Source organism: Accipiter gentilis, chromosome 19 (genome assembly GCF_929443795.1).
Source record: "Accipiter gentilis chromosome 19, bAccGen1.1, whole genome shotgun sequence".
Taxonomy (NCBI): Eukaryota; Metazoa; Chordata; class Aves; order Accipitriformes; family Accipitridae; genus Astur; species Astur gentilis.
Window position 1 is genome coordinate 26,086,562 of NC_064898.1, and position 25,970 is coordinate 26,112,531.

General features: G+C 45.2%; 1 protein-coding gene across 6 annotated transcripts in view; it reads right to left on the minus strand.

Moving 5' to 3' along the window:
• The window catches only part of GDPD5 (glycerophosphodiester phosphodiesterase domain containing 5), a 171,014-nt gene that overhangs the window by 110,272 nt on the left and 34,772 nt on the right, over positions 1–25,970 (minus strand). For 2 of the 6 annotated variants that reach the window (XM_049822956.1, XM_049822950.1), the window contains exon 1: positions 21,989–22,010. The exons of 3 other annotated variants lie outside the window; for them this stretch is intronic. The gene's annotated coding sequence lies outside the window, so the exon portion shown is untranslated. Of the gene's footprint in view, positions 1–1,378; positions 1,401–21,988; positions 22,011–25,970 lie in introns of those variants that run through there. One more of the 6 variants, XM_049822952.1, reaches the window with a different exon arrangement.

Consider the following 25,970-nt stretch of genomic DNA (forward strand, 5'->3'; position numbering starts at 1 on the left):
TATTTTATTTGCTAGCTTACAAGAATTGCGTTGCAAACACAAACACAAGTGGCACACTCGAGCATTCCATCACTCCACTCTTCGGGAAAAGCCCTAGCTGTTTTCCAGCCCAGGTTCTTGGAGAAGTGGTGCTGTACACCAGCCACACACATACAGAGCATCAGAGCTGGCAAACCCTGACTTTTCAAATAGCAATCCAGATCACCTGAAGTGGTAGGAGCCTAGGAGCAGAGGCTGCCCTTCGGAAATAATATAACTCAAGTTATGGATCCATCATTCCATTAGCAAAGTTGAATCTCAAGCACTTATTAAAGCTCCTAGCAGAAACTTCACAACTCGCGGGAGGCAACGGATAAGGCTGGGAAGAGAATGGGGCAAGTTTGGGCCAGCCCCACCAGTTATTGGGTACATGAAGAGTTCTCATCTCAGGGCTATCACCAGGACCCCCAATTCAACTTCTCAAAATACAAACATCACTCTCAGGACTGCATATCCAAAGCCATCCGTTAAAGGCATGAACTTTGCTGCACAAGCAGAGACAGTGGAGGCACCAAAGCCTTTTCAAACTGCATAGCTTTAGTAAGGTACGAGTGCACTTCAGAGATAGAGAGGGACCAGCAGTGAACCCTTCCCCCTGAAAAAAAATCCTACTGGGAACACCAACAGCCAGGGTAGATGCAAAAGCTTTGAGTTTATTGTCCAGTTCTGAAGAGGATCTACCAACCTCCCACAGCAGCATTTAATCCAGCATCTCCCAATCTCCCAGCAGAGTTCAGGAGGAACACAAGGGTTTTCAGTACAAAAGGGGGAACCCAAAAGCACACCTGCCCACCAAGACCTTCACCAGAAAGCACTGCTGGAAGGTTTTAAGAACAGCAGAATCCACTAAAAACAACCAAGAGGAGAAAAATTACAAGCTAGGGAAAAATACAGCTGAAAAGGCTCCATAAGCCACCAAGAGAAGCTCCCACCCTGGTTCCTCTCGCTGAACCCCAGCACAAGCAGATCCTATGGGACCCCACAGATTCAGGCTGCTCTCCATAAAAGCAGCCAGGAGAAGCACAGAGAAAAGAAATCCAACCTGACTTTCAAGAAAAACCATTCCTAAACGCAGTTGAATTGCACAAGGCACAACCTACAAGCCTAAAATCATTCCCTCTTCTCTAGGAACGTCATGAGCAGATGCACAAAAGTCCACAACAGGAAAACACAAACCACAGCACCCATCCTCCCCACCGCACACACAGACACCGAGTAGTAACAAGAAATGCAGAAAGAGACTGAAGCACAGCAAGCAAGATGCTGCTCGAGAGAAACCACACTGATACCATCTGTCCGGAGGTCCTTGCTTGGCCAAGATCATAGGCTGAATACTTACTTATCCTGCTTCCAGAAATGGATTTAACAGAGAGAAGCAGAAAGTCCGCACCTTACAATCACCGTTCCCATGACATCTACAGCTTTGAGGTGGAGAAAGCAGGCTATGAATGATTCAAACCTCTGCTGGTTAGCATTACATACAGAAATGAAAACAGGAAGCAAGACAACATACATTAATTATTCAAATTCAGCAACGTGCACCAGAAGGGGGAAAAAAATTAAATAGAAAACACAAACCCACATAAGCTATGAACCTTGACTTTAAAGATGCATCATCTGCAACGGCTACGAACTTCTTTGAGCCGAATAACTGAGTTTGCCAGCCAGCTTGCCCAAAGAGGGGAAGCAGGGAATAGTCCACCTGCAAATACAGCGGGAGCATTTTCTGAAGGCTCCAGGATGCCTAATTAGCACACAGTGCATTCCTGAGACACTGGACTGTAGGTATCCGTTACAGCCTGTGACACATTATTCCTTTCCAAACAGCTTTGGAGGGAAAAAAGAAAGGCAAGAGAGAATTCAAGCTGCAAAATTTAAAAGGGAAGCTCTCTGGGGAGATCTGGCCTAAAAATTTGGATTTTTGTCTATATGCGTTAACTCCTCCATCCCTGTAGCCTTAGAGCAATACTCAGAAACCTGGAGCAGAGAGGGAACAGAGCAATCAAGACTGACTGTTAAACCATCTCAATGCCATCATTTTAGCAAAGGGAAGAGAAACAGCACGAGTCCTGAAGTGCACCGAGTAAATAGCGTGAACGAAGCCCTGGAATAGCAGGTTTAATAGCATCTAACCCTTTCACAAGGCTTGGTACAGTCCAAGCCTTCCCCTCTAATCCCCCTTCAAGGTTTTTTTTCTATCAACCCAGTTCCACGCAGGTCACACTGATCTCATTCAGCATCTTGGGACAAATCTTTTAATAGCCCAGAGACAAGCAGCTTACTGCTCATCCAGCGACACTACCGACAGCTCTACTCTGAACACCTGCATGGTTTGGTCAGGGTGGTTTGGGGGAGCTGGGAGCTATGGGCTCCTGCCTGCCTTACCTTGACCTGCTACCTCCAGCCTTCTTCCAAATACCCTAGGCTGGTTCAGTACAAGCAGCACATGACTTCTCGCTCGAGCCTGCCAAGGGCTCTTAAATTGGATCAGCACATCCCAAAAAGAACCAAAACATAGCCAAGGATGCTTTGATGCACGCTTATGAATCCTGAAGTCCAAGGGGATGCTGGAGTGTGCAAACCCCAAGTACTTGGGGAGAGGAGGACACCCGTGGCCTTCTACAACATCTCCATCCATCAAGATGTGGCTGGAAAGACCCAACGAATGGAAAGCGTAGGCTTTCCTTGAGGAGGCTCCCAGGGTTTCAGAGGAGCAGATTTCTTTGGAGAGCACAGGGGACAGCAGAAAAATGCCATCATCATCACAGCCATACCTCCACGTGCTGCCTCCATACCTGGAGGGACCAAAAGGCCATCGCAGCAGTGGGACACTCAATAGCCGAGCAGGCCTCAAGCACACCATGTGCAATCTCTCAATAATCAGGCCCAAGGAAACTTGCTCCACTTGCAATGCAAATAAATGCAGCTCCAAGGCTGTTTGAGTTTTTTGGTTTTTTTTAGCTAACCCATTTTAAAAGAGCTTTGACAGATTCTACCAATTTCCACATTAAAAGAAGTGTTTTTCCTCTCATTGGTGACTCCTGGGATCACTGTTTATCAAGAATCTCTGTATAATTTCAACACCTCCATCTCTTATTAAAACTGCTATCAAGCTAGTTACACTTGAAACCTTGTTAAGCAAATAGTTACCTATACAGATTAGGTGAAAACATCACTGATAACCAATTATCCCTATTGATATTCTTGTTAAGTGTTCCTGTCAATTGTTTTCCTAGTTGTACTGGAAAAAACTGATTTTCCTTAAACACTCTCTAAACAACAGAAGTTAAGCTCTTCCAGAGCAAACCCTCCAATTCCATGGGCAAAAAAGAAATCCTTTCTCTTGCCCAGTAAGGACTGAAATCATTTAAAGCATTAGAAGGAACTGATCTAAATTCTTGACTTTCACAGACTTTTCACGGTTTTCATAGCAATCTTTTCTTTAATATACTGAACTAATCCAAACCAAAGCAATGCAATTTCACTCTCACCGACTTGGAAGATGGAAATGGAAGAGGGACAATATCCCCATCTGTTTAATAACAGAAAAACTCTTACAGAGGGATGTTTGCTACAGCCATTCCCACAGGAGGCAATCTATATGCACACGCACACTGAGCAGTACTTTCCACATTTTGTTGGCCCAGACCCAGAACATCTCAACTTGCATGACCAAGATTTAATTTCAAGGCGGGAATGGTAAGAGAACACCCCAAAGCCAGAAAGAGCCTCAACTGCTGAGATGATGCATTTTGGTGATGGAAGGTGCCCAAATAACGGCTGTGATGGCCCCCGATTGCTGAAGACCTCTTGATGACCCAGTGGCATTATTTTTTTCTTGTTTATGCTCTGCTCTGGAAATGGAAATTGGGTTGGGTGAGAGGTCTCCCTCCCACTTTTCCCGGGCTACAAACATTCACAATTTTATACAGATAACACTGTAGAGTCCCTGCACAAATAAAACCAGCAGATGCCTTAAAATGCCAGTTACTATCTAAAATTTTTCCCTGGCACACAACAAAAGAGAAGATAATCTGAAGCAAAGTGTTCCTCTCCACGTGCATGTGCATTTGTGTGTGGAAGCGGAACATTTTGGATGAGAATCGAGGCAGGAAAGCACACGGTGGCAAAACACCCTTGTTCTAAAAGCCAGGTGCTGCTGCCCCAGTGACAGAAAATAGGAGGGGAAAAAAATAAAATTAAAAAAAAAATTTAAAAAAATTTAGAAGTCTACAGGCCATGTCCTGATCTATCAGACAACTCTTTCACCTCTGAAGGGGAACATCACTGTCTCCCTTATGCCTGGTGACGCCAGAACCCTATGACTACATCCTAATCCAGGGAGACAGCCTGCAGAGCCACTTTGGTTCACGAAGTAGCAAGTAATGACCCAAATAGTCAGGATCTGGCTGACGTGTAGCCCCTATGGGTCTGACCTGTTGTTTATTGTTCTTAAATTTTTAAGAAAATTAACGCTTTGAAACTAGGGCAGCATGTAGTTTGGGGGTTGTATATTTCCAGTTAATGAAAATTCAGACTTCAAAAGATAAACACTTCAAAGGGATTACAAAATAAAAACTCAGACTTTAATCTCGCTAAATAAATAAGCACAGTACATACTAACGCCCTCTGCAATCTAGCTTCTTAATGTTTTCCACAAAGTAAGGGCATATTGGGCGCCTAACATTTTAAAAGAGTTGAAGAGCGGAAAAAGGACACCGGAAAAACCTGTACAAGCTTCTTGCAGAGCAATAATCAAACGCAATCTCTGCTTTCCGCACAAGCCTTTCCAATAAAACCTTGCAAGTCGAGGCCTCAGCGCAGCTCTGAAAACCCAACATCTGCTACAGTCAAAGCTGTTAAGAAGAGTCAGGTCCTCTCCCTCCCAACCAAGCCAGGAAGAAACCAATACCAGTTACACAGATCTTTTTAATATTAAATAGGACTGTGCTGCATTTTTGTCTGTGATGGCAGCGGTGGTGGTCACACGTTGCCTGACTTCAGGTTATACCTGCACTGGCAGGTCACAGCAGAGTCCTTTCCTACAAGCAAGGAGGACTTCATGCCCTCAAGGAGATCCCATGTTGCAAACTTAGTCCCAGTAAGAAAATTCCCCAGTTAGTTCAATTTCTATTTGAGCAGCAGTGTGCATCTGTACATCCTCAAAAACCAGCAGGAACAAGGTTCTGCAATAAGCCCAGGTGCCAGCTACGATGTCCAAGGCAAAGATCAACCTACTTTCTTCGTCTTGGCAAAGAGCACTAGGGACGGACAAGGCATGAACAATCCAGTTCGTGCTCAGTTCAGATTCTTCTTGGAGAGATATTCAGAAATGGAGACCTAGCTGATAACAGATGAAAATGGACAGATACATGCGAGGAACCCCATGAGCTATGCCCACCTGTTTTCTAAATGACTGTTCACTGGAAACCAGTGCACCCAGTTCAAAGGAGTTCTGCTTCATGCTCAGAAATCAGAAAGCCAACAGAAAGTTGGACATAGATAGAAAAGCCATGAGGACACTCCACATACTTACTTGGAATACTGTCTTTCCCAGACAGCTCCAGAATCAGAGAAACAAGTAATGTAAACCAAAGACTTCTGTGCAAAGGAGACTAAAGTCACTTCAGACTATGAAATAACAGGCAATAAGACACCCAACATCTCCCAGGCTTCCCTAGTTGGAAAAGTCCAAGAGTACACACTTTTACTTTAATGGAGTTTAATGGTGGATTTTCTAAACCACAAGAGCTCTGAGAGCAGGCTAGTGCAGCAGAGACCATCTTCCCAAGCCTCTACTTCATGGTTAGATCCAAGTGGCCAAAACACAAACCCTGCTCAAAGCTTTTCCTGCAATGGGGGTAGTTCCTGTGCAATAAACTTCTGTGGGTCACCAAGAGACCTCAAAACACAACTTCCCTTTTTCCTTGTTTGGTTCATCTCTTCTATGCTACTCCTTATTTTTAGCAAGCCCTGTGAGGCCTATCTCCCACACCTCCACTCTTCTTAAAAATAAATAAATCTAAAAAAAAATTAGATGAAGCCACAAACAGGTTCTGAAGTTATTGGAAGAAGCAGGCAAAACACAGATGGGACATGAGGACTTTTCATTAAAACATGGGATACTTTTGGTCCCCTCTACCAAAGACTTCCTGGCAACCCAAGTATGAAAAGAGGTTGTTCTTCTGGGGGCTAGTGGGAAAAGGGCAACAACTCACGAATTGCTCTCATCTGCAAGTCTAATGAGGTTCTTGGCTTTTGGAAGTAGCAAAGAAGTTTTAAGCAGCCGAAAGAGTGTAAAACCCCATTCTTCCTGGCAGTGAACGTCAACTGTTAGCCACTCCAGAGACAGATGGTTGGTGGGAGTCAAAAGTACCCAAACAAGCTAGAAAAATACATTAAGTGACACAGATAGAGCTGATCCCAGTTCAGCGTAGCTGGTGGATCTGTCAAAAGTCTGCTTCATCTCTCTGAGTCTATGTTATAGGGGAGACCCAAGTCAGGGTGCCCACAGGAGAACATCTCCTTGTGCTTGACATAAAAGGCCAGCAAGTGTCAGGCAAGATAGGCTAGTGTTCAGCAGGCACAGAAACATTTATGTTACACCAATGGAATAATGACGAACTGAATTGTAAGCAAAGCTGAAAAGGAGTTCCCAAAATTACAAAAAAAAAAGTAGAAGAAAGATTGATAAAGGCAGTAACAGCAACACCCTGAATTCCCATGCCAAGGAGTTAATTAGTTCTATAGGCACATTCCCTTTACATAGTGCTTTCTGGCTGAGAAAAGTTAGGAGTCTCAGTGTCGGACCATGGTCACTGACCAAGATTAGAAACGCCGTTTATGTGAAAAGCTACAGCAGCCCAACTGCTGCACAATCTTTACACTGTGGGAGAGTATACCCCAACCCTACTGAGCCAACAGTCTGCTAATTTCCAAGCTAGAAAATACCAGGAGACCAGTGAATTTTAGCAGATGCCAAGTTTCAGTTTTACTGTCCAAGAACAAGCCAACTAGACTTTCCAAGAGGGCCATGCCAGTATTGCCTTGAAGGAGCTGCTCGGTGGCATCCAGGACAACCAAATAAAGAGAGGTCACAGCACACTTTTGTCCTTCAGAAAGATGGACATGATGCATTGAGAAGTTCAGTCAGGCACCAGGAGGTGCTGATGCGTTAAATAGTGAGTAATGAGGTCATCCTAGCACCGCTCAAAACGAGGGCTCCGAAATCCTCAGCCAGATCAACCAGAAGAGATCCCAGTCACTTCGTTGACGTTTTCCTACATGCAAATAGTATTCCAGCTAGCAGGGATGGGAGTGTTTGGGAAGAGGGAGGGCAACATCCAGGAGGCTGTTGGGACTTTCCATGGTCCAACACCCCCCTGTTTGTGCCACTGCTGGTTAACAGCAGAGAGACCACAGGGAGGAACCTCTGGGCTAGAGCCAGCACCAACCACAGAAATAGGCTGGGTACAGAAGGTTTTTACTAGGCACAGTCCTAAATGCACACAAAAGCGCCTCTGACTTCCCCAGACACGTGCAGGCACAGACTCCAGCATGTGTCTGGTCTCAGACCACCAGCTCTGCCAGGGAGGCAGACATGCAGATCACACTAAAAAGTCATTGCAGCACATCAGCTTGGAGCAGTGGTGAGCGCTGCCTTGACACCATGCCTGGTGGAGTCACCTTGGGACAGCATGCCAGAAACATTCAGACCAGCACAAGAACACAGCAGTTCAACAGTTAAAAAAAAAACCAAACCAATAGCTCAACAGTTAAGCTGGGGTGAGACAACACAAGGACCCAGACAGCACCAGGAGTGGCTGTTGACCTTGGCAGAGGACATGGAAGAGGAGGTATCTGAGCCACAAAACCAAAGAGGCATGCAGGCAAACACTGAACAGGTCTGGGAGGAGTTGGAAGGGGAAGGAGGCTGTGTCTTACCCCATGTTCAACATCTATCGCCTAAAGATCATCTGAAAGAGAAAGCGCTGTGATGCCAGCATGGTCTGGGTGACAAAAACACATCGGCAAGGCTGAGCACAGAGACAGCCAAGGTGAGAGAAGAGAGGAAAAGCCATCAGTGGAGGAAGACAACAAGACAAAGCACAGCTAGATGCTGAAAACTCAGAAGGGGCTCAAGCACGGACGAAGAATTTAAAAATATTCCAGAAATTAAGAAGATTGCATAATATTTTTCCTTTCCACAAACTCCCAGAGTTTTGCCATCTTCACCAAGCTGCAAAACAAAAGTTTACATCAAACCTTATCCATTTTCAGCATGTGTTTTTGCTGAGGAATCAAGCGGCAACAGAACTGGTTTTGAACATGCACACCCTGACAAGCAGTTTCCTTTACAGTCAAGCTTCCCCCCCCCCCGCCCCCCCTAATTACACTTTCCTACACACACCCCTGAAGAGTTCACCGTAATCACACGTGAATTGTATTAGCTGGCCCTCCAAGGGACAGTTATAATCTTCTCTGGACTGTGTTAGCAGCTGAAGCAGAAGCCTGTCCAACACATTGCTGTAGAGAGCTCATTGTCTGCTCTCCCTAAGACGCATTCCCTGCTGTACCACTGAAAATTTGGTTCATGCCAGCAGGAAAAAAAAGAAGAAAACTGCATGAACCATGCCAATAGCACTCATCTGAGAATGAGCAAAATGCCTCCACACCCACTGCATGCACTTTAATTGAAACAGTAAGGGGAAAAAAAAAACCAGCAAGATTCATTTTACAATCAATATTCTACACGTCTGCTGTGCAACTGCTGTCCAGAGAATTAAGCATGAATGTCTCTGGCTTAATGAGAGGTGGAAAGTCCTAGTTAAATGGATTACAAGCTCTTTATTTCCTATGATTGATTCCTTCCATACGGTTGCAAGAAACATTCGTCAAAAAAATGTTCTTAAGCAGCAGAGAAGCTAAATTAGTGAAGGAGCAAACTTGCTTTCACATACTCGCTGCTCCTTACCTCCCATTCCACACACAGCCAACACGTGCACTGCAGCACCGAAATCCCTCACTGATCACACTGGCAACAAGATGTGCGCACACAAGACCTATTCCCTCCACATCTTCCAAGATGTCATTTCTACTTCCCTTTCCAAAGCAAATATTCACTGCTCCCCAGCAGTTAGCTGTTCCTCTGTAGCTCCCCTGTTCTACAAACCGGATACCGTTTCAGCTTCCTACACCAAGAGTGAATAAATTAATTTGATAAGACTCTAATCACACAGCAAACTCCTTCCCACTACAAACACGCTGGATGTGCTGGGGCCAAAGTAATCAGAAAAGAAGATAGTCAGCAGGATCTGGTGACGTGAAAGACTCAGAAGTCAACTCCATCTCCCCGATTTTGGAGAACTTTTGGCTCTAGCACTTTTTGTTTCCTTCCCATTGCGACTGGACTGATTTAGAGCAATCAAGACAAACCAACTGACATTGGAAAGGCCTTAGAGGTATTCACTTTTGGATAGAGCACCCTAAAAAGCCACGAGCTAACTGATGAAGCCCAGGAGAGTTCAACAAGCAAAGTCAGCCTGGATTAGGAGATGAATACAGGATTGTTGACTGATCTTTATAATATAGACGTGGGGTGGGAAATACCAAAGTTCTTGGCAAAAATAAGAGCATGAATGCGTGTGACATGAAAAAACAATGGGAGCTGCTGCCTCGTGCCTGGGAATGCCAGATGCGACATGAGCTCTCAAAGCAGTCTGAAAGGTCGGTGGCAGACACGTGCACCACGTCTCTCAACCACTTCTGACTTGGGGAGGCTCCCGATGCTAGAGGGATCTCTGAAAGGTGGTACAAGGTCCATCCTTGGAGGTTTTTAAGACCTGACTGGACAAAGCTCTGAGCAACCTGGTCTGAGCCCAGTGCTGACCCTCCTTTGAGCAGAATGAGATGGGGCAGAGCCCTCCTGAGGTCCCCTCCCACCCGAGCAACCTGACAGGTCCAGGATTAAATGAAATATCAAGTGCCACCCCCCACAGGAGCCTCAGTTTCCAGAATGACACGCACATGCGGGTTTTTCAAGCAAGCAGCTACAGCACATCCTGGAAGCCCTTCTCAAAGGGACTCCAAATTTGAGATGTTGCCCCCCCACAGCTACTCCAGTCTGAGAGAAGATAATTAGCTTCTCACGAGTTGTCAGGGCAGACTCGCCCAATTGGGTCTTTCCATTTATCACCTCCACTACAGCTTTCTGATCACTTGAAAAAACACATTAACAAGTATCAGAAAACTGAGATATACACAACCTCCATCTCTATTTAGCACAGCCCTTCCTCTGTCAGAAATCAAAATATCTGCTAACATCCAGTTTACCACCCTTCTGTTCCAAAGATGTTCAATAAAGCACAGGTTTGTCACACGTTCCTAAAGCCTCCTTCCAGTTATTACTGAATTCTTCCCAGTTCTGTACAAATCGGCCTCTGTTCAATGCAAGGAGACATACGTGAGAGTTTCCCTCCCAGAGGATTTACAAGCTCAACCTAGACACTGCGCAGTGAATGAAAACAGCATCTAAGAAAACAAGTGGCTAACAAGAGACAGGTTACAAGCACCCCATCACACATCAACACCAGGTAAATATTGTCTTGACCGCTGATGTGTGTACTCTTTCAAAACCTGGAGTTGATCTTTAGTAAGGCATGATTAAGGATGAAGTGATTTTTCTCTGTTTGCAGCAGTATAAATCTTTCAGAAGGAAATTTTCTCAATTGACTTAGGAAGCAGTTGCAACATTCTCAAATGCTCCTCGCTTTCCGAAGAGCATCTCAAAACGCTGGTCAAGGTCAGTCTGACTCTGGCATTAGAAGTGACACATCAAGGGAAGGGGAGAGAGGGTGAAGTCAGGAAGGAAACCGCCCCTCCATCCACAGGGTGACTCCCAGAGTGAGCAGAGGCGATTCATAGTCATTTCCAACCCATGCCTGGAGAGTCCTGTTCTAATAAAAACAAAAAACCAAAACACCATCTGCCAGTTACATCAGCTACTATCTTGTTTTCCTTATGGAAAGGACCAGTCATGAGGGATTCAAACTCATTTACTGATGCAAATCCAAGACCTATTAGTCAAAGTGCTTTCAATCATTTTTGAGGACTTTTAATACAACAAGCGTTAACCCACTCCATTCCAGTGCCCTCCCGAGCATCAGTGACTCTCTTCCAGACAGCTACCAATGGTACCGCCACCCAGCACATTATCAACAGTGATGAGCCAACTGGCATGTTCAAGATAATCATCATTAGAGTGAAACAATGACATCTGCAGCAAACTGTCTTCACAGCAAGACAGTCGTCTTCCCTCCACCCCACCTCCAGTGAAACCCTCCGCAAAGCTAAACAGGAGTTATTTGGGCAGCCAGTAAATCATAAAGAAGGGGGTACCCTGTAACTTGTGAAATGCTGAGCACTGCAGCCATTTCTGCATCTTTCCCCCTCCTTATTCACAGCCATCAGGCGATTGATATCAGTCAGGCAAAGGGATCCAAAGCAAACTTGTGGCCAGGTGACGATGAGCCTGGGGGTCTGGGGATGCTGGCGCAAAGCTCCGCATCTGCCGTGCCTCAAAGCGCTAATGCCCATTTAGGTCATCGCTCATGATCCTCAGCCTCACGCTGAGCTCTTGAGGCAAGACCCCCAAGGGGTCCATTAATACGTAGCTATGGAGTTTGGTGGGAATTGCTTCCAGCCCAGAGCAGCTTATCCAAACATCTGCAGCAGCTAAGCAGCAAGTCCCACAGGAGCCCAGAGGCCAGGATGCAACCTGGAGTTCTGTTCCCTTCCCTGTAAAACACTAAGCTTTCTAGGAAAAAGGAGAGGCTAAAAGTTCATTTTTCTTAAGTAGCTCTATGTCACTGCAGTAAGTAAAAAGAAAATGAAGGATTCTCAACAGATTTTTACACAAGCATTGAGGGAACAAGAGAAACACATGCTAGTCTTCAAGGCTACGCGTGCTCTGAAGACAGAAGCGCCTACCCAGGTGGGTCAGGCACCTCGCACACCTGGAATACAGACCAAAAAGCAGCCACATCCCAAGAAAGCAGAGGACAACTTTCTGGAGCACAGAACTCCCACAGAAAATCATTTTTTTTTATTCTCCCCTCCTCCCCATTTATTAAGATGCTCCCAGGAAAATTAGCCTATGTAACTTGAAAGGGCAAGCCAGCTGCACACAAACACAGCATTTGAAGGATTAAATGGCTTTTAATTAAGCCTACTTCACTTCACTTCCCAGTAAGCCACTTTGGGTTTTCATCTTAAGTCAATTCAGATTAAGAGCCTGCCTCGATAGGAATGTTGAGGGAAGCTGCTGTCGTCTTAGGAAAACAGGCAGCTCTCCTTACACTAGCCAAGAGCTAAAAATATCTTTATTTTCAGCTAATTTTCCTAAGAAAACACAGTGTGATTGCATAAGTGTCTCTGTTCCTGTTCTCTTCTACTTTCCCCTACCTTTCCTTCCATCCCCAAGCAACAAAGCCCTGGAGCATCAGCCTCTTCCAAGCCACAAAGCAGTTATTGCACTGGCAGCAAGCTCTCCAAAGAAGAGTTGCTGCTGGGTGGGAAAGGATCAAATGAACCTCACCCACAAGAGAAAAGCAGTTCTAGTCCAGCCCACTGTCAAAGACTAGTCAGCACGTACAGCTGGAGAAATGAAAGGATGGAAGTGGGAAGATTAAAGATTTGAAATAAGTCCCAAAGAAACTAGATTTCGTTTGCTCTTGGGTCAACGTTTTTTGGTTAAATAGTAAAACATTGAGAGCACTTCACATTAAATAACTTGCTGGATGGATGGCCAAGCCAGTTTCTGCCACCCTCTTGAACACACTGAAAAGGTCCTGGAAAAATACTGGCATATTCATCAAATTAGGAGAAAGCACCAAGTACCCAAACCAGCATCTCTGCAAGTGTGAATTCAGCAAGAAATTTCAGGATTAGGCTGTATAAACACTAGAAGCAAACAAACAAACAAAAAAAACAAACAAAAAAAGACCATCGGCAATACCTTTCTTTTTGTTGGAATGGTTCTTAAATATTACTGAAACTTAAGGGCAAATCAACATAAAAATTACTGTTCCCTGGATGAGCACACCTGAGTTCAAAGCCACCAGTATCCAGACCGGATAAACCAGAAGACTCTTAATTCCAAAGGAAAAGAGCTGGCCAAGAAAGAAAGAAAATGAAAACTACAGAAACGGGGGGGGGTCCTGAAAAAATGGTAACAAAAATGGTAACTTCCTGACTAGAGGCACATATTTGGAAAGTACATTATGGGCGTGGAAGAAAGAAGGGAGGTATTTGTCTCTTTGCCATTTTGAGAGACTGTAGTGGAAGGCTGCAGAGAGCATTTCTCAGCTGGGTAACTGGTCAAGACTGGAGAATAAGAAAAAAAAAAGACAGAGACAAATGAGGGGGGTGATAATCAAGTGTGCTTCACGTCTTTGTTCCCAAATGCGGCAATCTAGGCGTTTCTCCATATCTTAAGAACTATTTTCAACTGAAAACAGGGAATCAGACCGGAATGCTCAGTCCGCTTTGCTGCTGCAGGAGTTTGACCTCCAGTTTCCCCTGCATCCACGAGATGTGAGCATCATGGTCTAGGTAAGGCACGGGAGATAAACAAGAGCTTCCACCTTGCTTGCCAGAACTAGAAGGCTTTGCTTTCCCAGCTAGGACACAATTTATAGACCAGCACGGGTACGTTCACATGGAGATGACGGTCCGGCTGACGTGTGACAGCAGGTCTGTCTGGCTCACGGTTGGTTTAACAGTCGCTTGAATTTCTCCGTCAGTCTCCAGCAGACCATTACCTCCAACAGGTCCTTCTTCATTCCCAGTAGCATGATCCTATTTTTGGATTCTGTGGGCTTACCAGCAGTATGTTTGACTGGTGTTTTGTTTCCCATCTCGGCTATCTCTTAAGCTGGTTTAAGAGCAGTTATGCAAGAGTCCTTCTGGGTTGCAATGGGAAGGAAGCGCTTCCTTCCCTGACCTGAATTCTGACGTTATTAGCACATTTTCCAGAGCTCTATCAACCCCAGCCTTACTGAAAGTACTCATTTCAGAGATGTAAACCAAACCACTTAGCTCCCCCAAATTAAAGTATTTTAGGTTTTATACCACAAAGCACTTTCCTAACCAGACAGAGATTGTTTCTACTGAAAAGGCACTGAATGGAATGACTGAGAAACACCACCTGGAGCAGTGTCTTACCTTTTCCAATACAGTCAAACCACAGCTCAGCGATCATGTAAATCTAGTTTCAGAAACTCTTAAGCCAAGAAAGCTGGGAAGAAACAAATACATGCATCTTCAAGCCAGCAAGAAGCTGATCAAGAATTCCCAAGGGTGGATGAGACAGAAGATGCCTCACACATGAAAAAAAAGTCATTCTAATCTCTGCCCCTACTAAAGCCAATGGAGTTAAACTAATTACCTTCCTTGGTTCTAAGCCAATGAGTGTCAAGTGAGAGACATGAATCAAATTTTGCACATTCCTCCTGCCCTCTCCAGTTGAGCCAATGATTTTATTACTTGTATCTCAAAGGGGACCAAAAGAAATCTAAGCAACTGCTGGAAGACACCTTCTTTTCTAGCCAATTCAGAGGGCAACTCTTGATTTTTTTTTTTTTTTGGTGAATTCTGTTGTAAATTGCATATCAATCAAAAAAACCCAGCAGATTTAAACTCCTTGGCTTGTGCTCTTCTGTGTGATACAGGGTGGGGTTGTGGCAGCTCCTGCTCATCCAGCAGCGCTTTCGGAGTCAGCCTGTGCATCCTGCAACATCATACCAGGCTCTGGCAACCCACAAGATGCAGCTGTCAGGGTTAGTTGATCAACTTGCTCTTCAGATAATTTCACAGCTGATCTGAGCAGGTGGTTGGATTAGATGACCTGAGCTCCCACCCAAGCTGAACTATTTAATCTATGATTTTATATTTATGTACAGGAATCACTTCCTTCAAGGAATGTAAGGCTCTGCCCCAAACCCCAAGCTTTGCGTTCCAGTAAGTTCTCAGAAATTGCTTGACAGCAAATTACAGGGGAACACTTCCTATTCTGCAGACTGCTTGATCAGAGCCAGGCTTACAAACCCACTTGAGCTCAGAGGAGCATCTAGCTCTCAGCACCCAAAATCTGCCCTTACAAGGTATAGCCAGAACCCACATTTTCCAAGCTGGGTTCACTTACAGGAGGAGCATTCACCCAGAAGAGAAGCTGTTGAGCCAAGGGCATTTTCTAACTCTTTTAGAGCATGAATTGGGAACACTGGTGCCCTATCACTCTGCATAAATGCTTGTGAGCCTTCATTTCCTTATCTCATCAATCAAAGCAAAACATGGCCCTGTTCTGCAGAAAACACGGCTGGACTCTCGCCCATTGCACCAGTAGGACCAATGTGACTGGTCCTAGGCTGCCTCCTGCCTGGAGTTGTCACTGACACACTGGTGGCAACCGCATTGTACAAGAATATTGATGAGCAAGGTCCACGTTTGAGTGATGCTACCTCAAAGCATCATAAGAAAACACAGGAAGCAAATAGAACAAATTATTGCTTACTAGTCAAGGTGAGGAAAAAAAAAAAAACTTTTCAGGAACCTGAAAACCCAGGTGTTGCATTTCCTTCACAGACCTATGTCAGTTTTTCTCCCATGCATCAAGGCACTGTAGAGAAGCAAGGCAGGCCGTGCTCAGGCAGCCTCCATACAGGAAAAGTTCTGGAGAGGTATCTCTGCCTCCCTGCCAGGGAGAGCACAACCCAGTGACCTGGGGAAAAGCGACCACCGCTCGCACCATGTTCAGAGATTACTTGAAAAGAGGACTCAGGAGAATTTAGTATTTTCCCCTTTTCTTCCCTGTCTAAATGGATGTTTCCATTAGAGAAACCAAGCGCTTTACCAATTTTTAAAACAGCCCAAGGTTTACAGCCAACATATAAACTCCAAAAGAGTGCAGCTGGTCAGGATGGAAACATCTTTTCCAGCATAAACCCCTCAAGCTAGCAATGTTGGCCAAACTGCTGTAAATCACCATCTTCTCCCTCTTTAATCCTGGCTATTAACTTTTAGCTTTCTAAGCAATTTTGCATATTCCAGCAAGTTGGGGTTTTGGATCATGCTGCTTTCCAAGAATGCCCATTTCTCTCTTTAGCAGCACAACTACAAGCTATTGAGTAGCCTGTGGTATTTAAAAAAGGGCGATAACATTTTCATTGGGCTAGAAAACACACCATCCCAATATAACTAATATCTCGTAAAATCAACTTGAGTTCTAGCCATTTTCAAATGGAGTTGTTTGCTATTCAATCTTCTGCCAAGCCCTCGAGAACGTCATATTTTCTCCTTTTTTGTTCCATTTAATATTGACTGACCGAAGCCTGTTAAAACCTTCCTTTTTTTTTTTTTTTTTTGCAAACAGCCAATACCACCTGCTTCCAGCAGCAGGGACGAGAGCAGAGCATCACGCACCCATTTCTATTCCGGTGACATTACGCAAGTGCCTGCTTCACACACCACCTACGCTTCGGTCCTCAATCTGTTTGGCTTCACAGCATCCCTCTGGAGTGAAAACACAGAGGCAGCTCCACGTCTCGTCTAGCTCCATCTTTCAATGGGCTGTTCGTGTTTCTTTTCACAGCTTAATAAGGTTTTGTTCCCCGTGCTAGAGAAGCATCTTTGCCACCTAGCACTTGTTCAGCCCACAGGTTTGATCCCAGCATATGCAGCTTGTTCAGCACACCCAAGCTCAAGAGCCCTCTCTCTGCAACAGGTAGCTCAGTTTTTATGAGGATGTAAGTGTGATTTCTCTTAAATCTCTCCTTGAGCTCAAAGTAGACATTTTAAACGTAGGCTCCTGAAAGTCCTTGGGTTTTCTCCTTAACTAAACCGACATGTCAAAGCTGTTTTTCAAACCTGCAGATGAAAACCCAGGCTATTTACTGTAACATCTGCAAATTTGACAAGCCCAACTTTGGCCCAACCAGGCACAAAGAAACAGTCTCAGATATAGACATGTGTAGAAATAGCTGAGAGGGGTAGAGCCAGCCATTCTGGTAATGGGATGCTCAGTAAGCGGCACCTTTCCCTAGCATGGGATCCTTCCCAATAGGGTTCAAGGGAAGTTTCTTCTCAAGTTCTTAAGCTTCACAGAAAGTCCTAACAGTCTTGCCCAAAACACTCCAGCCACGTGGCAGGAGATAATCCTGCTGACAGTTTGGTCACAGCTGCAGAGCGCTCCACGTGGTCCACAGACGGCACATAACTAGATTGCACCCAACTTCAAGATAATGAGTCCAACTCAACGCTACACTGCTGTCTGCAGACCAGACCCAGGGTAAACCGAGTCTTACGTCCAGCCAACACAAAACAAGCTGCTTGAGGCCCCGTTATAAACTCCCTGCACAGGCAGTTCCCTGCCATGTGCTGGAGGAAGGCCAACCATTCCAGCTATCCCACTATTGCAGCAGAGGTCAACACACAGCTGGATGCCATAGGATGTGTTTAAAGCCCACACAACAGTTTAGTCTCTCCCCGTCATGAACCACCCATTGCCTCCACATTTATCTATGAAAAAGTTTCCAAAAACATAAGGCTGCTGGGCTTTCAGATAGGAACAGACTCAGTGGTTGTGCCACTAAGGTCACACCACCCTGTTAAGGAAAGTACACCACAGAGGGGACCATACCGTATTTTAGACGCCCTTTCATATGGGAAAATGGTTTTCCTCTCTTCCGTAGCAAGATCGAAAGAGTTGATATGACCCTGAGTTGGTAAACCCCGACCCTATGCCACCAGCTTTCCCACTTCCCCAGTTCCTCATCCCTTGTTCAGAGACTTCAGGAACTAGACAAGATGCAAAGTAATGGGATCTCCCAGGCTCGCTTGGAAAGGATGCCAAGGCTTCACTTATTACATTATCATCACAACTGAACTCCCTGCAGCTTGTCTTTCTGTCCCAAGAGACCTTTACAGAGCAAATGACATCCAGACACATCACCCCACAGCAGCACAGCAAGGCTCTCAGAAAATGTTTAGGGTTTTATGCACAGATGGCAGGATCCGAATTCTTTGCTGTCAAGATAAGGAGAGAAGAATGGACGCTTGGGGATTTTATTTTTTTTCTTTTTTTAATTTATTGATTATTTAGGGGAGTGAGCTAAGTGGCTACAAACTTATGCACCTTTCAAGGGCCAATATCCCTAAACTTCAGAGCTTCCTCCTGTTACCAACATTACTTTAGGATGAGCAAAAACCACACAAACAGTGGCATCCTCAGTGCATCAGCTCCAACCCCCTACCAGAATCCACAGGTATCACTGGAGGAAGGAGCAGAGCACACAGAGCAGATCAGAGAACAAATGAGACAACAAATCAAAGTCTTTCATTACAGCCAGAGTGTATTTAAGAACAGCCTCATCCTTGCCACTCTTTGCTCTTACAGAAACAGCTTGAACTTACCAGATGGGATTTTCCCTTTTCTCCTCCCACTCAAGCTATCAAGTGGAAGTGATTGAAAAAAGCCTGAGAAGGAAGAGGGTCCAATGTGCTCTTGAGCACCTAAAACATAGCAGGGAGACACATGGATGGAGGTTTGCAAACTTCCTCTACAGCACACCCAAAAAGGACACCATTACAGTTAAAAGCCACTTCTTCCCCCCCAACCATTAACATCTTGGGTCTGCCACATTCTGTGGTAGGTTTCAGAAGAAACATGTATCTTGGTTGCTTGGTAGCCCCAACTTTTTCCTACACGCCCTAGAAACCAAACACAACAAAATGACCTTTTTAGACATTGGAATAAGCCTGGTTTTCTTTTTTTCCCCCAGGAGAGTTCAGCAAGTAGCACAAACAGATTTCAAGCCTGTCACCTACCACACTGAAGGCTGCAGAGCCAGCTGATCTTCTATTTTGCCCCAAAATAAAACCTAAGCATTCGGCTAGAGCTGACCACTTCACTGAAGGAGGAAAAAAAAGCAGGTACAGGATCAGTTCCAGCAGGTCCAGTGTTAACACCAGACAATCCCAGCCTCAACAATGCCATTTAAACAAACATACTTGCATTTAATTTCAAGGGGAAAAAAGTCAACTCTCTCCCCTACCAGCTGTACTGCATTAACCTTTGTCACTGCTGTGACAGGTCACTCTCCTGCCACACCTCCAGCGCAAAGCTCATCAGAAGCACAAGAAAATGAGCTTTTAAGAGGACAGTCAATATTCTTGGGAAGAAGTTTGAGATTTTTTTGTTTTGTTTTGTTTAACTGCACATCCATGCTTTATCACAAACATTCTCTGCTATGGAGGCTGGAGCACAGGACTCCCAAAGACTCAAGCTGTCAGCAGCTTTTCTCCTTTATGGAAAAAAATACTCCCCAGAATAGTTTCTCACTACCGACTTCTTTATTTTTAGCTTGGCAGCTATAAGTTGTATTCAAGATCATCTCCATCTTTGTATTATGACAGTCCTGAATTCTTGCTTTAAGTTACAATGCAGTTTATTAGCTGAAAGGATTTCCAGCTGCAGTTATTGCCTAGTAGGAACTGAACTGATATCCATTCATCATCCCCCTCCTTCCAAGACGAGACTGCACAAGAAAGCTGAAGCTCATCATCGATTTCCTGCTAAAATCAGGTCCTAGAGGCAGAAGAAACTCATTATATATTTTAATCTTGTTGGGCTTTGAAATTCTCCTCACGAGATGGTTTAACTAACACAATTTGGAAACTTGCAACAAAACTGGGAACGGGACGTGGCCAAGACTTCACCTACACAACAGCTCAAACATTTTGCCTGTCATTATCTATGCAACACAGCAAAGAGATTCTAGATGTAGGCAAAGGATGGCCGATTTATGCATAGATTCAGCAGCCATTGAGCTATTCTTTGCAGCAATCTGCGCTGAGTGTACTAGAGCAGGCTGTTCACAGAGACACTTGCCCAACGTACAAGTAAATACCACTTGGTCATCAGCAGCTGAACAGGCAGAAGGGAGAAGTTGAAGAGTTCAGAATAATACTGGTTTATTTGAACTACACCTGGAGATGAAGAGAAGGTCCGATGCAACACAACACAGAGAGAAAAGCTCTTTATAGAGACAGGGATGTTAAGCAGAGGGTAGCAAGACCTTCACAGCACTCTTGTTTGACCCACAGCGTCATACAGGGACTACAACCACATCCCAGAGTTGCAAAACCAGCACGCGATTTCCCTGCTTTGCTTGGTAGAAATGGGAATACATGATGGAGGAGGCGTATTACAGCCACAAACCCAGGTTACCTTAGAAGTCCATATAAATCGTGACGGTTGAGTGCCCTGGGTGGGGAGGATTAGCTGTGTTCATGCACACACACGTGCAGGATGGGTTTCATCTCCGAGGGTATTTCAAGCAGAAAGACAATAGCCCCTTTCTGCAACACCTCTCCTCCCCAGATGATCTTTTATACACCCACGTGCCACGCAACTCTGAAAAGCTGTTCTCAGCATGTGCTTTTAAAACACAAACAGCACAATTAAAAACCTAATACCTGAAGGGAACAATAGGACAGCCGTATGGATTAATGCGAACAGTGGGCTGGATGGCAGGTAAGAGGAGGAACAAAAAGAAATCAAAGGTGCTTTCATTGCAATTCCCAGACCTTCCCTCAAATTCAGTTCTTCCAATCCTTTAAAAAGACTCAGGCTCTATCTTATATTTACTTTTAAGCAGTCTTCCTACTATCAAGGCTTGAACATGCAAAAGCCCTGAAGAGACAGATCAAACAGCAGGGCAGGTTGGGGAAAAGTTCAACTCCCAAAAGGTCATTCTTGTGCAGAGATGTCTCAAAGCTGCTGACACTTTTTGGCAGCTAAACATTAGCAAAAGGGGCACAAATGGGAACAGACATGACATCACCAGCTATTTGCACAAGGCTTAGACAGATTCAGGTTGCAGTTTCACTAGCGTAAAGCAAATAACAGCAGGTAAGCCACTCTGAAACTTCCTTGGGAAAAGTTTTTTGGCTAGATGTGTGTACATGCTACAATACAAAGCAAAAGTCTCAGTGAAGTATTATCCCCACTTAAAAAATATAGTGAAAAATCCATTAAAACAATGATCATGTCGCATTAGTATGGTTTCTATCACTTTTACCCATATACCTGTCTTCAGACCACACAATTTGCTTTATATTTCAGACCGACAAAAAAGCAAACAGGCCTCTAGAGAATATAACCACAAAAGCCCACAGCAAAATATCACCTACGCAGATGAAGAAAGACCAGAATCATGCAGCAGGTTTTCCCTTCCATCATAGATTGAAACCTCCCTCTATGAAAACAAAAAAATCATCCAGTTTCAGGATGTTACATTCCCCTTTTCACCAGATTACTGAAAAATCTGCTAAAGATGCTGAATCACACAGGAGGACTGGGGACAAGAAACAGCAATGAGAACTAGAAATCCTCAAGAGACCCCCCCCCACTCCCAAAACCACAATACAAATTGCCATCATGCTATGAGAGGCAGCACAGACCGACCCAGGTTTCTGCAAATCTCTGAAAAAAAAACCCAAACAAAAAAAAAACAAAAAAAAGACCTGCTGATGGTTGGTGCCACTTTGCACCTTAAAACCTACAGATTCACGCAAGGATGCTCCCCACCACGCAGCCCACCAGCTAACCCCGCTCCCCTGTCCCAGCCTCCACGCTAGATTCCCCATCGCGCCAGACTTCATCTGGCACGCCTGTTATTTCAGAGTGCTGTTGCAGCAAAGCTCTTTCTCACAGCGCACAAAACCTCGACAAAATGATCTTTCGACCGCCCTGCAGCACTTCAGCAACGCTCGGATGCTTCTCCAGTTGCCACGAGCCTGCTGCGCTCAATCTTTATTTTCCCCCCCCCCGCATTGGGACATTGCAAACCAGCAACAAAACACACACAGAAGCTTTGAAAAGAAATCTCACCATCACGTTTGCAGCACGGATGATTTCATCCCAATTACTTGCTCTTGTCATGCAAAAAGAGCTACAGGAGAAGATTTAAATCCTGATCCAGACAATACAACAGCCAAAAGCATTTATTTCAGATTTTTACATGCTGGGATCAGCCCTTCAGAGGCTGGGGAGTCTCCCAGAAGTGCTCTTGGAGGGCAGACAGACATTAAAGCCCAATTACACATCTGAATTTAAGTCTTCACCCTCTGATTCAGGGGAGCCAGAGGAACACGCATATACAGGATCAGCTCGTTTAAAAAGAGGCCCTAAAAAAAAAAAGTGTCCAAGTTATGCAGAGAAGCCAGGCAAAGAATGCAAATTCTGACCTACTTCTCCCTCCTGGCTGAGAGAGGGCACGAGGCAGCTGCTATTGCTGCTCCGCAAGCACAAGAGATGAGCAGGAGCCCTGCCAAAATTTCTGCAGTGATGCCTCTTCCAGACGCGGGCTGCTTGCAAGGCAGAGGCAATCATCCTTCTGCCCGGGCAACAAGACCACAACCACCCGGACCAGCAGCAGATGTAGTCAGGGTGGGCTGGGGGCTCTGAAGAGCTTCAGCTCTCGTGCCAGCAGCATTGCCCGCTGGACGACTCTGCCAGCTTCTGCCTTAGTTCTGCTTCAGGCAGGATGGGGAAGAGCGGTGTCCTCCGGGTAAGTGGGAGGTCAGGTGCCTTCATAAAGCCTCTCTCAAAACCAGCCTTCAAGATGGGAAGGGGACAGGGACAGAGCCATTGAGGTGACAGTCACGTTGGGTTGACTACAACGCCAACTGGACGCCCACGGGCAGCAATGTCTTTGATCAAGATCCACACAGAAGCCATCCGCTCTCCCAGTGCAACGGGCCGGTGATGCAAGGAAAATACCAGAGGAACAGGGAGCCAGAACAGGAAGAGTTTCACTCAACAACTCCTCCACTGGAGGAAGTTTCTTGCTCTTATTAGGCAAGCTGAGGCTCTCAAACCAGATCTTCGTGCTGGACTACCTATCCAAGAGCCACCGACCTTCTGTACAGTCAGTCTACAGGAAAGTCACTGGCCTTCAGCCACTTCTCACCCCAGCAGGATGGAGTCCAGTCAGCCCAGTTACTCCAGCCAGAAGTGAAGTGGAACCAGTGGCATCTATGCAAGATTCACCCTACAGTACTTTCCATCTCAGAAGGTTCAAGTTTTCTGAGCGCTTGCAAAAACCCAAGAGCAATCTTTAGGAGACATGAGAAGTCTTCCTCCCAAGCTATTCTTCATACCTTTCTACAGGAAAAAGTCTTTCAGATGAAAAAAATTCATCTGATGTCACACAGACACAAGGTGATTGGGTTAACCATCAGCTTAGGTTGGATGAGTCTGAGACACGTTAATTGCAGACTATTTTCACTAAAGCACCGAGCTGCGTCAGCACGAGGTGATATAGAATAAACGCAACCGAGAAGCAAGAGCTAGCAATCTTACATCAACCAGAGATCCAGCTCATTTCGCACAGTCACATCTTGCTTCACCCAGGGCACGCGATGCAGCTGGCTTTTGCCAATGAGCTCAGACCTGGTACTGCTAGAGCAAGGCTTGGGTGGAGGTTCCTGATGTTCCTAGCTTATTGCAGCCAGCTGAAAAGAAATTGGGACAAGCAGAGAAGCACTGAGAGTAGCAGTTTTCAAACAGCTCCAAGTCTCAGCCCATTTCCAGCACTAGCATAAAGGCACACCATGCCCACAGGGGGTAGAAGTTACCTGCCAAATTTCAAATGATGGGAACATGAGCGGCACTGACAGTCCCACATCTCAGGGGGAGAAACAAGTGTCTAAAACTGGTTTCTCATCAGTTCTTGACATGCAAATACTACCATTTATTATACACGCTAATCTCTAAACAATACAGTCCAAGGTGTATTATTCATCATCTCCCAAACTTCCTGGCTGGCATAAATGCAGTTATAGACAGAGCCACAAAATCCTTGTTGTACTGGCCAGCAATTGCAATTTCTGTCCAAAGCCTACTGCAAACTCTGATTATAGAGAAGGCTTTGTTCAGCCAGTGTCCTTCCTTTCCCTTGGGAAACCTGTATGTCAAAAGACCAATAAATGCTGGTAATTTATTATGTGGACAGTCAGTCATGCAGCTAAGAGTAAGAGAGAACTGAGAGCTAAGCCAGGTTTATGTTTGAAATAGTCACAGAGCCCTGCGGTGGCAAGTCAAATTTGTTGCTCCTCTGTTTATATGCACATAAATATCAGGGGGTGAAGGGATGTGAAGTAGAGAAGGATTATCAGCATCACAGAAGCGTTGAGCAGAAAGATGTAGTTCAAATTTAAAGACTGTTCAGGGACTGTGTTGCAAAAAAAAACCAGAGAAAAAACCAATTTACGAGGAATTGGATAGCTCCAATTTGAACAGTCTGTTCATCAGCATTGATTAAGGAAAGATTGGTTTCATCCTAAAGGACAGCAGGTAAATCACCACAAGTCCTTTGAGTTCTCATCCCTCATTAATAGATGCCACTCCCCTGGGCTCTGGAAGCATCTCTGGTATAATTCTGATGTTTAAATAAACAAGAATCACATACACGATATTTGGGGTTCTTCCAGCCTCCCAAGCATCCAAGAAACCCTCCACCAGACATAGGATGTGCTATCCTCCTCATCACCACCTATGAAGACCCCTAAAGCCCAGCCTGCCAGGTGATCCCTCATTTCTCTCTGGCCTCTTCCCAGGGACTGGAAGATTCAGACACCGCGCGGATAATTCATTTGCCCATGCCTTTTCTGTAGGGCTGCGGTGAGAGCAGGCAGGGAAACTTGGCGGCATTTCAGTTAAGCACACCAAGCAGAACGACTTTCTCCAGCTTCATGGGGTGCAGCTTACAAAAATCTCCCTCTCCCACCCTACAGAAGAAAGAGCTGGTGTGTTTAATAAAACACTTAATCTTTCGCACCAAAACCAGTCTGTAAACAGCCCAAGGGTTTAGACAGGTAGCTGGGATGTGCAAGAGACTTTCAAACCAATGTTGTCTTCCTCCCACGTCCCAGGTGAGCCGCTTGCCTTGTCCATCAACAGCATTTCTACTCAAACCAAAAGAAAGAGAGCTCTCGGTTCCAGGATGGAGAGTCACCAAGCACGCTATGCCCCTGTTACTTTGGGTTTAGACAGCAAGCAGATGTTTAGAAGAGCACCCAAGGTCTGCCCTCATCTGAACCACTACTACCGGAAAATCACAGGGACCTTAGGAATATTTTACCACTCAAAAAATATTTGTCCTCAGCAGCCTTGCTGCCCTGCCAGCCGCCTGCCAAACCCATTTGGCCATATAACTTAACCAGCCAATTCCCATCAGATCTGTTGGCAGCTGCTGCCTGCTCTTCACAAGGACACAAGGGTTTAGAGCAGGTCCTTCAAGGTTGCTGGCAGGACGCTGCTGCCTCTGCTTTCACACATACCTGTGCTGGTGCACCAAGGTCTCAAGCCAGCTCTGAGCAAGTCAATGCGCTGCAGCTGCTGACGAGATGCTCTAATCAGGGTCTAGGTAGATCCCCATGAAGGGAACCAAGCACCACACGGACACCTCTCTTTCAGAGATGTTCAGCATGGTGCCCCCATGGAGATCTGTCCCCACCAGGTATTGGGCAATAAAGGCATTTAACTCTACATAGATATTCTTTGGTTTGGAGGAATTGAAGATACTCAACTTGTGTATAAAGAAGGGGAGGAGGAAAAGTGTTACCCAAGCAGTTAAGTGTTTTGGACATGGCAGACACCACATGGGGGGCAGGAGAGCACTGTAACTTGACAAATGAAGCAGATGGCCTGAGCCTCGGTGTGGCCAGTCACAAAGCAGACATTTAAAAGAAATAAGTATGTACTGCTGCCTCCACTTCCAAGGAAATGGTGGGAGATCTGCTGAGAGAAGTAGAGACATTCAGGATTTCATATCCACTGGAACTGATCAAGGAACCCAATTCTCACCTCT